The 9,240-nt window shown below is 42.3% G+C and overlaps 1 long non-coding RNA gene across 2 annotated transcripts; it reads right to left on the reverse strand.

The window, feature by feature from the left end:
• Nucleotides 1-978: 978 nt before the first annotated feature.
• LOC135348033 (uncharacterized) lies at nucleotides 979-9,240 on the reverse strand. Of its 2 annotated transcripts, none has more exons than XR_010398631.1 (4): nucleotides 7,810-9,240; nucleotides 7,215-7,336; nucleotides 2,076-3,779; nucleotides 979-1,758 (listed from the first exon to the last, which is right to left on the reverse strand). It is a non-coding gene; the product is annotated as an uncharacterized LOC135348033 (long non-coding RNA). The 2 variants fall into 2 exon arrangements; XR_010398630.1 differs by having other exon boundaries at nucleotides 2,046-3,779.

The following is a 9,240-nucleotide window of genomic DNA, read 5'->3' on the forward strand; positions in this document are numbered from 1 at the left end:
GTTCTCACGGTGACATGGCTCACTCAGGAGGTTCTATCGGCAGACGCTGGGAAATACCTACACATAGGCGGCTCATGATTGTACTAACTAAACCTATAGTGAAGCTATCAATAGTGAAGCTATCAAGACTACTACAAATATGCTACTCTATAGTGACTTACCAAGTTCAGGAAGATGGTCCACCTCAAGTGCGTCCCTCCCAGTCACTGTCCTCTCACTCTAGGCATCGATATTCTCACTCTCTAGCTTCCCCCTGAGGTTGTACTACGAAGATCTTGTAGCAATTATAAAACGGTCACTTTTCTTTCGACAATATTAAAAATACCACGTGGAAGAGCAGCTTGTGCTGATACTCCAACACAATGATTTTTGAAATTTGCTAAAGCGGCTTGATTCGGTCGCTCTACATGAATTCGTACTGAGCGAGTGGTTTGAACTTCGGAGTTGCCATCTGATATTCAGAGCAACACCCAACGGGTCTTGTATGGCAAACCCGAAATTTTGTTTTTGCTACTAGTGGGAATCTTCTCTATGAAACCGGATATTCGAGTAAGCTGGACATCAGATATTGCTCCTACTCAATGTATCTAAGGCAGGCTAAATGTATTACTGTAAAAAATGTTTTTTAACATGACAATTTTGTATTGTATCTTTGCAGGAGAATACTGTGACAGTATCTAGCAACAGTATCTAGCATTGGAGAACACTAACAAGTCAACACTTTCAACACTTTAGCTAGATCAGATTACCATGTTATTGTTTGCATAGTGCTAAATTTTTGTGCAAACAAATCAACTAATTGGAAGCTATCTTACGGTGTTGAACAATCGCAAAATTCAGGCAGAATGTGATAGGCCAATATAAAATCGATTTTTTACAGTTGTCGATTTACACATGAACGACAATCAATCTGATAATCGATTTTTGAAATTCGATTTTTGATAATTGATTTTAGAACTGCTCTGAGAACTGCTCTGAGGTGGGCTTGGGGGGGGCCTAGCCTCGAATCCACGCCGATTAAAATACGGCCTGGTGTTCATTGCATGGGTGTTAGTGCACATGCGCTGAACAATTACCCAGAATCTGGGTAATTGTGCACGCCAGTAAAACTTTTAGTAAATGTTACCGTAAACTAGCTTGTAATACTTTTGTTCCGTGTTACTTTTATTGTTTCAATAACAATGGCATTGACTGAGACTGCGTTTTGTGAAGCTGTGGCTTATGTTCTTCGTTGCGTTGGTCTCACACTGAAGCCACAAAAGGAGGCTCTCATCGACGGTCATGATGTCTTTGCTTGGTTCCCCACGGGCTATGGCAAGTCTTTGTGCTTCCAACTGTTGCCCTTCATGTTTGACTTCAAACTGAAGCGGACAAGCTCGAGCTCTGAGAGAAGTGTTGTGCTGGTGCTGTCACCACTAGTGTCTCTGATGATAGACCAGGTCTCAGGCCTCCGGAAGAGGGGTGTCTCTACTGCTATAATAATTATTGTCTGGCAACAAAGGTAAATAAAGATGTAGATACAGTACCTATAATTATAGAATCTATAAAGTTATTAATGCCTGAACGTAGTGCATTATTACAGTCATCCTTCATTTCATAGATGTCGAGAAGGACCTCCTTGCTAGTGTGAGTGACGTGTCCGAGGGTCGGTTCTCCCTCCTCTATAGTGCTCCCGAGGCACTCCTTGGCAGAGAAACGTGGAAGCAGCTCCTGTCCCCTCTGTGACTCTGTAGTGGCAGTCGCTATTGACGAAGCACACTGTGTGTATAAGTGGTAAGCAAGAGTGTTTATTCAATTTGAGGCAATATTTTAGGCTATAATTATACATGTATTACAATAAGTGGCTACATCGACGCGACATATAAAACAACACAGCAGTTCTACTTCGATATTGTCCTAAGATGTAGTGTGTTGCATATAATTATATATGGAGGGTCTCTTTAAAAAACCAGGTCTCCTTAAAATATGTACACATGTAAACTACAAGATGCCTTTACATGTGCTCTACTGTCTACGCAGTTTTGTATAATGATTTTACAACGTACATGTACAGGAGTAAAGACTGCATTTGATACCTGCGACCTCCTCGTACGCCATTTCTGGCTGCGACTGCCACTGTGACCAAGAGGATGAGGGACTATGTTGTTCAGAACCTTGGCATGGCAGGCTACTATATGGTGTCTGAGTCTCCCAACAAGCCTTATGAGGCGGTCAGAAAGACAACAATTGAGGAAGACTTTACATTCGTTGTGGCAGACTTGTTGGACAACACTGTCAAGGCTCGACGTATAGTTGTCTACTGCCAGTCACTGAACATGTGCGCGAGTTTGTATGAGAACTTCAAGTACACTTTGAAGGATGCTGGCTACTACCCTCCAGGAGCTGAACAGATCAGTGACAACAGAATGTTCGGAAACTCGTGGGAAGCCTGACGGTGTTGTCAGGATTGTGTTTGCGACGATGGCTATTGGTATGGGGGTGGAGGTGGACTTCAAGAACTTCATCATCCACTATGGTGCCCCTAGGTCACTGGAAGACTAGAGCGGCCGAGATAATCAGCAGTCGTTGGCTAGAGTGTACTGGAGGCCAGTTGAAGCTCCTGTACGGGCTGATCTCACCATCCCAAGGAACTTGGCTGTGAGGGACTATCTTGAGAACACTGAGCTGTGCAGGAGATTCATGCTACTTCGATCCCGTTGTTGCCAGGGACATGAAGTCTCGGGACAAGATGTTCTGCTGCGACAACTGTCGATCCATTGCTAAGTGAGGTAATTATTGCAGTTTACTGATTAGTAGTCAATCTCATTATAAATCAGGTGACTAGATCTCATCGTAATGAAAAATCTCTGTGTCTGGTATATTGTCAAGTCCATACGAGGCACTGGTACATGTCTGCATCCTCAGTGTCGGAGCCAGTTCTCATAGCAGTTTCGCTCATTGTGTACTCCATGTGGTCATCTTTTGTCTGTTTAATTTATGCAGGGGGAACTTGGGGAAGTCTTCACGTCCTTCTCGTCTGATCTTTTGCTGTGGGCTGTTGCTAGAGGGTGGATGCCGGTCTGCTTATCAAAACTGACGGAGAGTGTCTCGAGGGCTCTTGCTGCCCAGGTACTGGCTGCTTTCGAAAAGTTCGCACCCATGTTTGAGATTATATCTTTGAACAGCTTGTTGATGTGCTCGTTGTGGAGATCACATGGGACCGTGAGTATTGACGAAGCGGCCCCAGGTCAGCTGATGAGAGAGGTATGGCTGTAGAGTAGCAACTTGAAACTGCAGCCTCAGTGCCTCAAGTGCGTACTTTGTCTTCCTTTCAGAATGGAAGTGGAGCATCATGATCTTCCACAGTCGAAGTACACGCTCACCGTCTCCTTCCTTGCAGTACCAAGGAGGCGAAATGACACAATACTCGAGCATACCTGTACACATAATCTCTATTGTCTACCACAGGCTCTCCAAGCAGCGCCTCAGGGATCACTGTGAACTCCTTGACCACTTTCTGTGCCACACTCTTCAACAGATCCTGGTTGACCTCCTTGTAGGACCTAGTGTGCATAATGTTGGTGGCATAATGTTCTCAGTCAGGTATGTTGTGTACTATTCCACGTCTCCTTGCAGCCCGCTGTCACAATGTGCCCTTTGAACACAATGAGCAGAGATTCTTGACATGAGTGCATGTCATCCTTTGGCTTCTTAGCTTTCGAGCGTCCAATACGTGCGAAGATACTATTGAGACTGCCGTAGTCTTCTTGACTGGCCTTGTACAGCTTCTGCCAGATGAGCTGCAAATAACAGGAAGGTACGTCAAATGTAATCACATGTACATACGTGGGTGTATTTAGATAGTATGTGGACGTGTACATACGTACATAATGATGCATTTAGGTATGTGTATACATACATGTAAGTACAGTTGCTGTACGTATTACTATTCTTAGTGATATCCTCAATAACACGTGTGTGTAGAACAAAATTTTTTGTTAGTGGTAGGCTCTTATAGGAGTACTGGTGGGCACTTATAGGAATACTCATATGTACAGTACTCTACAATCATAAAGTTCATCACACAGTGCCAGTCCTCAATACACGGCTACTATTTGAGCACTGCACATGACGTGAGGTGATCACCCCCAGTCAGTGCTGTGTGCTTGTAGCTCTCATGATCTCCACCATTTCACTGCTCACAATTTCGTTGTTGTGCAGCACATCCAACACAACTACCTTCGACTTTGCTGCCATCTCTTGGTGTGTGTTTGGTGACCAGCCTCTTCAACTCCTCAACTCCTTGAAACCCTCGATATAATCACACAGGATTCTACTCACTAACACCTCAAGGTCTCCCTGGATGACAGTGATATATTCCTTGATTGGTAGGAAGCACTCAACTGTGTCTGTGCATCAACTGTGTCTGTGCAGAGCGAGAGAGGAAAAGGAGGTGAGACACGAGCCTTGACAGCGAATATGCTGAACATGTGCATGAGCCTCCCATGGTGGTCACTCCTTATGTCCCGCACACTGACCTGCTTGTCCACATTGTCACCGACAAACTTTACAAATGCCCCCTCACTCAACCACCACTTGTCTAGCACTTTGGTATGGCCCTCACTGATCTTTTTGACACGCTTCAGTATCGCTTCGTAGCTGAGGGTCACATTGATGTGGTTTAGCCTGGCCCAAGCCTAAATAATACTGTTCTTACCATGTGATCAATGCTCTATTTTATACGCGCACACAATTTATACGCGCACACAAACACGCACAGACCTTCAAGAGGGCACACGAGAGATAGGATTGAATCCCACACATCCGCTCTTTCAAGAGGATGGCCACTGCTGTACACAGTCCTGGGAACTGCCGATCTCCCTTCTTCTTCTTGTTCCTCTTGGACGAGTTGCTGACAGCACAACGTAGAATCTCGTAGAGAGTAGGAGCGATTGCTTGTGTCCACGCGAACCTCTCAGCCTGCTCAAGGGTCATGGACCGAAACATGGACCGAAACAGCGACACTGGCTGGGCACTCTTGCTGCACAACACACTACACTCATCATTTATGATCCTTGATACCCAAGCCACAACATCATTACTGAGACAAGGAGTAGACAAAACAGCCCTGCAAATGGATTGAAGATTTCCCCCAGCAAGTGCCTTTGCGATCTTTTCCAGGTACACTTACTTGGTGAGTACTGTAAGTGTGCGTTTGACTCATGATTATTACCGTACAATGTACTTTATAATAATACCTTGACAGATTGTTTGTCAGTAGCAGTGCTGGCACTCGTAGTCTGTAGTGTGCACTCAATTCCAGCTATAATTATAGGATAATTATAATTATTTATTATAACACTCAGGTATAGATCTACCATTGGGTTGCTGAGTACTGGCAGTCTCAATAGAAGTTGCTTGAGTAACGTTGCTCCGATCCCTCAGCGGCGCAATGACTAACAAATTACAGTAATTTTAGAAACTCGTAATTTTTATCTTGGGAAACAGAGTCGCCTTCCAGCGGTCTGGCGCTTAGCTGATGGTCTTGCTACGTGTGTGTGTGGAGAAACCCCTACCCCCTTTCTCGGAGCCACAACTCGAGTACTTGTTGGGCTGCCAGTGACACTTGTGAGAGGCCTGGGTAGAAGTGCCCTTCTCTTCTCATAGCTAGCCTTGGCTAGAACTCTAAATGACTCTGCTGACAGAAACTTTCTGTTGCAAGGCCTGCAAATAATGGTGGGAGAGACCATCACCATCATCTGGAGTTATTGGAACCTCTGTGATTTTGCTGAGCCTCTCTGCAAGATCTGAGGAAGGGTATCCTTTGGGGAAAACTGCAATGTAATGAGAAGAAGACAAGAAACTGCAGCAAGTCCTGCATGATAAGGATTCTGCGGTAGCCATTTCTCAGTTGTTTAACCACTGTATTTTTCCTGCGAACCATGCAGTATAACGTATTCTCATTCTGTTTATTTTCCGTTTTATTATCAACAATAAATTTCGCGCATGTGCACTAACACCCGCGCACTAACACCCCTGCAATGAACACCAGGCCGTATTTTAATCGGCGTGGATTCGAGGCTAGGGGGGCCCCACTTGGTCAGTGGATCTTTGGATCAATTTAAATTTGTTTTGGGCAGAATTTCAAGGGCAGAATTTCAAATCGATAGAAATTTATATATTTATATTTTTTGATTATGCAAATGAGTTCATTCTATTTTCAATTCTTGGAGCAGAAAAAGCAGTTTCAGCACCCACAGGGGTTAGCTTATAAAATTAATTATTAATCATAAAATTTTAATGTTATAAAATCAGTATTATGTGCACCTAGCTTGTATGCGTACAGATTAAGTACAGGTTAAGTTAACAGTTGTATCCCACGACAATGACGTATAGGTGTTCCAAGTACTGACGGTACTATACATATAATCATACAGTTGTTCGATTGCACACCATAATTTAATTGATCCTTCAACATTGAAATATTAGGCAACGAATATTAGGCACGTCCGAAGAAAATTGAACTGTTTGCCAATTGGAAAAAAGGCTGGATGTCCGTCCAACTACAGAATGGAACACACAGATAGGATGAGTCCAAACTCATGTAATGAATCGGTGGAGGTGTTCAAAAGCAATAGTTTTTATATACATTATATATTATCTGATAACATTTTAAATTTTGCTACATGTGTGAATGTGTGAAGGAAGTCAAGGATGATTTCCTTAGCGCCGGAAAATATTAACTTTTGTAAACAAACTTAATTATACCGTTAGGAGGCTCTCATCTATCTCTACGATGGTTGTATGGTCACCTGTGTTTTTTGTGTATACGAGGCCCCGGACAGCCCCGCAAACTTGAGTGTAGCTCTGGGACGATATAGAGAGCAGAAAAACGTGGAGGTAAAATGTACTTTTGAGTTTCGTTACCATTTAGTCTTTTCAATAGGGGTAAGGCATCAGAGTGTTTAGTTCTTATCAGGAGCTTCAGGTAAACACATTGTTATGTTGTATCATAGAAAGGAAAAACCGAAGACATTGCTGTCTGTCTCTGGTGACAAGACTGTCTTAAGAAGTCTTAAGAACAAGACTTTAAGAACCCTCCCACCCTCCCAATCCACTCTCTCAGAACGACACAGACAGTGACTACACCAAAAAAAGCCAAAATGTTCAACAATGCCATACGTGAGAATGCCATACGTGAGCCCTTTTTCAAGGAAATACATATTAATACTTACACTCTTTAATACACCTTTCTACAGGTGTGTCTGCTTGGCATCTTCTTATTGAAAATGAGCTTGATCTTAGGGTCAGGGCAGAAGACAGTGCTCGAGCCAGCTATGCACATCATGTTCAAGCACTGGATAGAGTGAAACAACTCAAACTTGAACTCAAACTTGAACTAGATACGTGAGTAATTACGGTAATACAATATCTACATGACTTAATTTATAAACGGTACATGACCAGGCTCAACGAGAACATAGTATAATCGGACCACCGTTTTACTAATGTTGTCAATGATAACTCTCCCTCAAACGATCCCTAATTGTTGGACCTAATAAGGGAGGCCAGTAAGCAGAAAGACGATGCTTCTAAACTTGTAAGCTATAGGCCGAAGAGATTTTGTCAGGTTCTGTGCTACTTGTGTGTAAGAACCATTGATTCTGTTCCCATAATTGGATTAGCAGAAGGAATTACCAGAAGGAATTACGAGGAAATTTTTGGTTGCTTTCCAGCTCGCGACCGAGGCAACATTCAGAAATTGATAACCGAGTGTACTCTACTTCTATACCCTACAGAGTTTCCCGAGAAACATACCAAGAAACATACCATTCCTTGGCTGCGTAGATGGGGTAAAGCGTAGATGGGATAAAGGCTTTGGTCCACCGGCGAAACAATGGCAGATGCAACTTGGCTGCATAACTTGGCTGCATAATGAAAGAGAATGCATGCATAATGAAAGAGAACTTCATTCACGTGGCTCCTACCAATGTGGCTCTGAACATCTGTGAAACGAAGAAAATTAAGAACTGACGATACGCACACATAGATCTATACACTTACGTACGTATACACATGTACAATACCAAGTGCAGTACACCGTGCTTGCAGTATGTATCCTGGTACCTGATACAAACACAAGGCAGCTAGCTAAGTAGCTACTACTTGACTATATCAGTCATATCTCCTCTCCTTTTAAAAAAGTTAGCCAACTATAAAAAATATATCGCTTTTAACTTACTGCAAGCGACTAAGAAATTGTTACACTGGAGATACACAAGCACTGGAGATACACAAGGTTAGCAGATAAGAGGGTTGTGTAGCTACAACTTGGGGAACAATTTCTTGAATTGCACTTCCTTTCGTTTTTGAAAACACTTCCTGTTAAAACTAAGTGTTAAAACTAAGTGGTGCGATTTCACCAATAATTATCGACGAATTCTTTGAGGCTAGGTTCGGGTGGTTTTTCTACTAATGTGTATTCATACGCTAGCTGTTCCATAGCTAGTTGGGTTTCTCTACCTCCAATAACCTCCAATAACCTACTCATTTACTTCCATCATTTGCACAGTTAAGGCCTGGGTCAGGCACTGATAAGATTAATTTTATTCATTGCCAACATTTTATGTAGATCATGTAGATCATGTAGTGTTAATGTTATTCATTGCATGTGACGCCATAAGGCAATGTATTTGCTTAGCTAGCTGCTAGAACTATTAACAAATACGGCGGACTTAAAACAAGGTAAGAGTGGTAAGTAGTGATTATGTTTTGCTAGCTTCTTTAGTGAGGTAGGCTATTTTGTGTATCTCAAGAATACAATAACCCCATCAAGGATACTAGTACCTAGCTATGACCGTATTTGCACTTCTCTTTCTGAAAGTGGCATGACGTCATCACCATTTATGGGACTAATTAGCATAATTGAATTAACCCTTTAACCGTCGGATTCTTTATTAACCATATATCAATAGAATGCCCATAGAATGCCCATACAACAAGGGTGCAACATGACGGTTATTACGCTCACCTGTTTTTATCATTTAAGGCCAGCGGTGAGATAAAATCCAAAAATTTTTTTATGGATCAGCCTATCACAATTATGGTATTGATTTTCACATCATATGAATGTAGATATATCAATTTGAAGTACAATACGTACATATATTACTATATCGGTGAACAACTATGAAATTTACAAGCTTACATAAAGACTGTATACTATACTATACTATACTTACACTACTAACTACTGATATT

Source organism: Halichondria panicea, chromosome 14 (assembly GCF_963675165.1).
Source record: "Halichondria panicea chromosome 14, odHalPani1.1, whole genome shotgun sequence".
In the NCBI taxonomy this organism is placed as follows: Eukaryota; Metazoa; Porifera; class Demospongiae; order Suberitida; family Halichondriidae; genus Halichondria; species Halichondria panicea.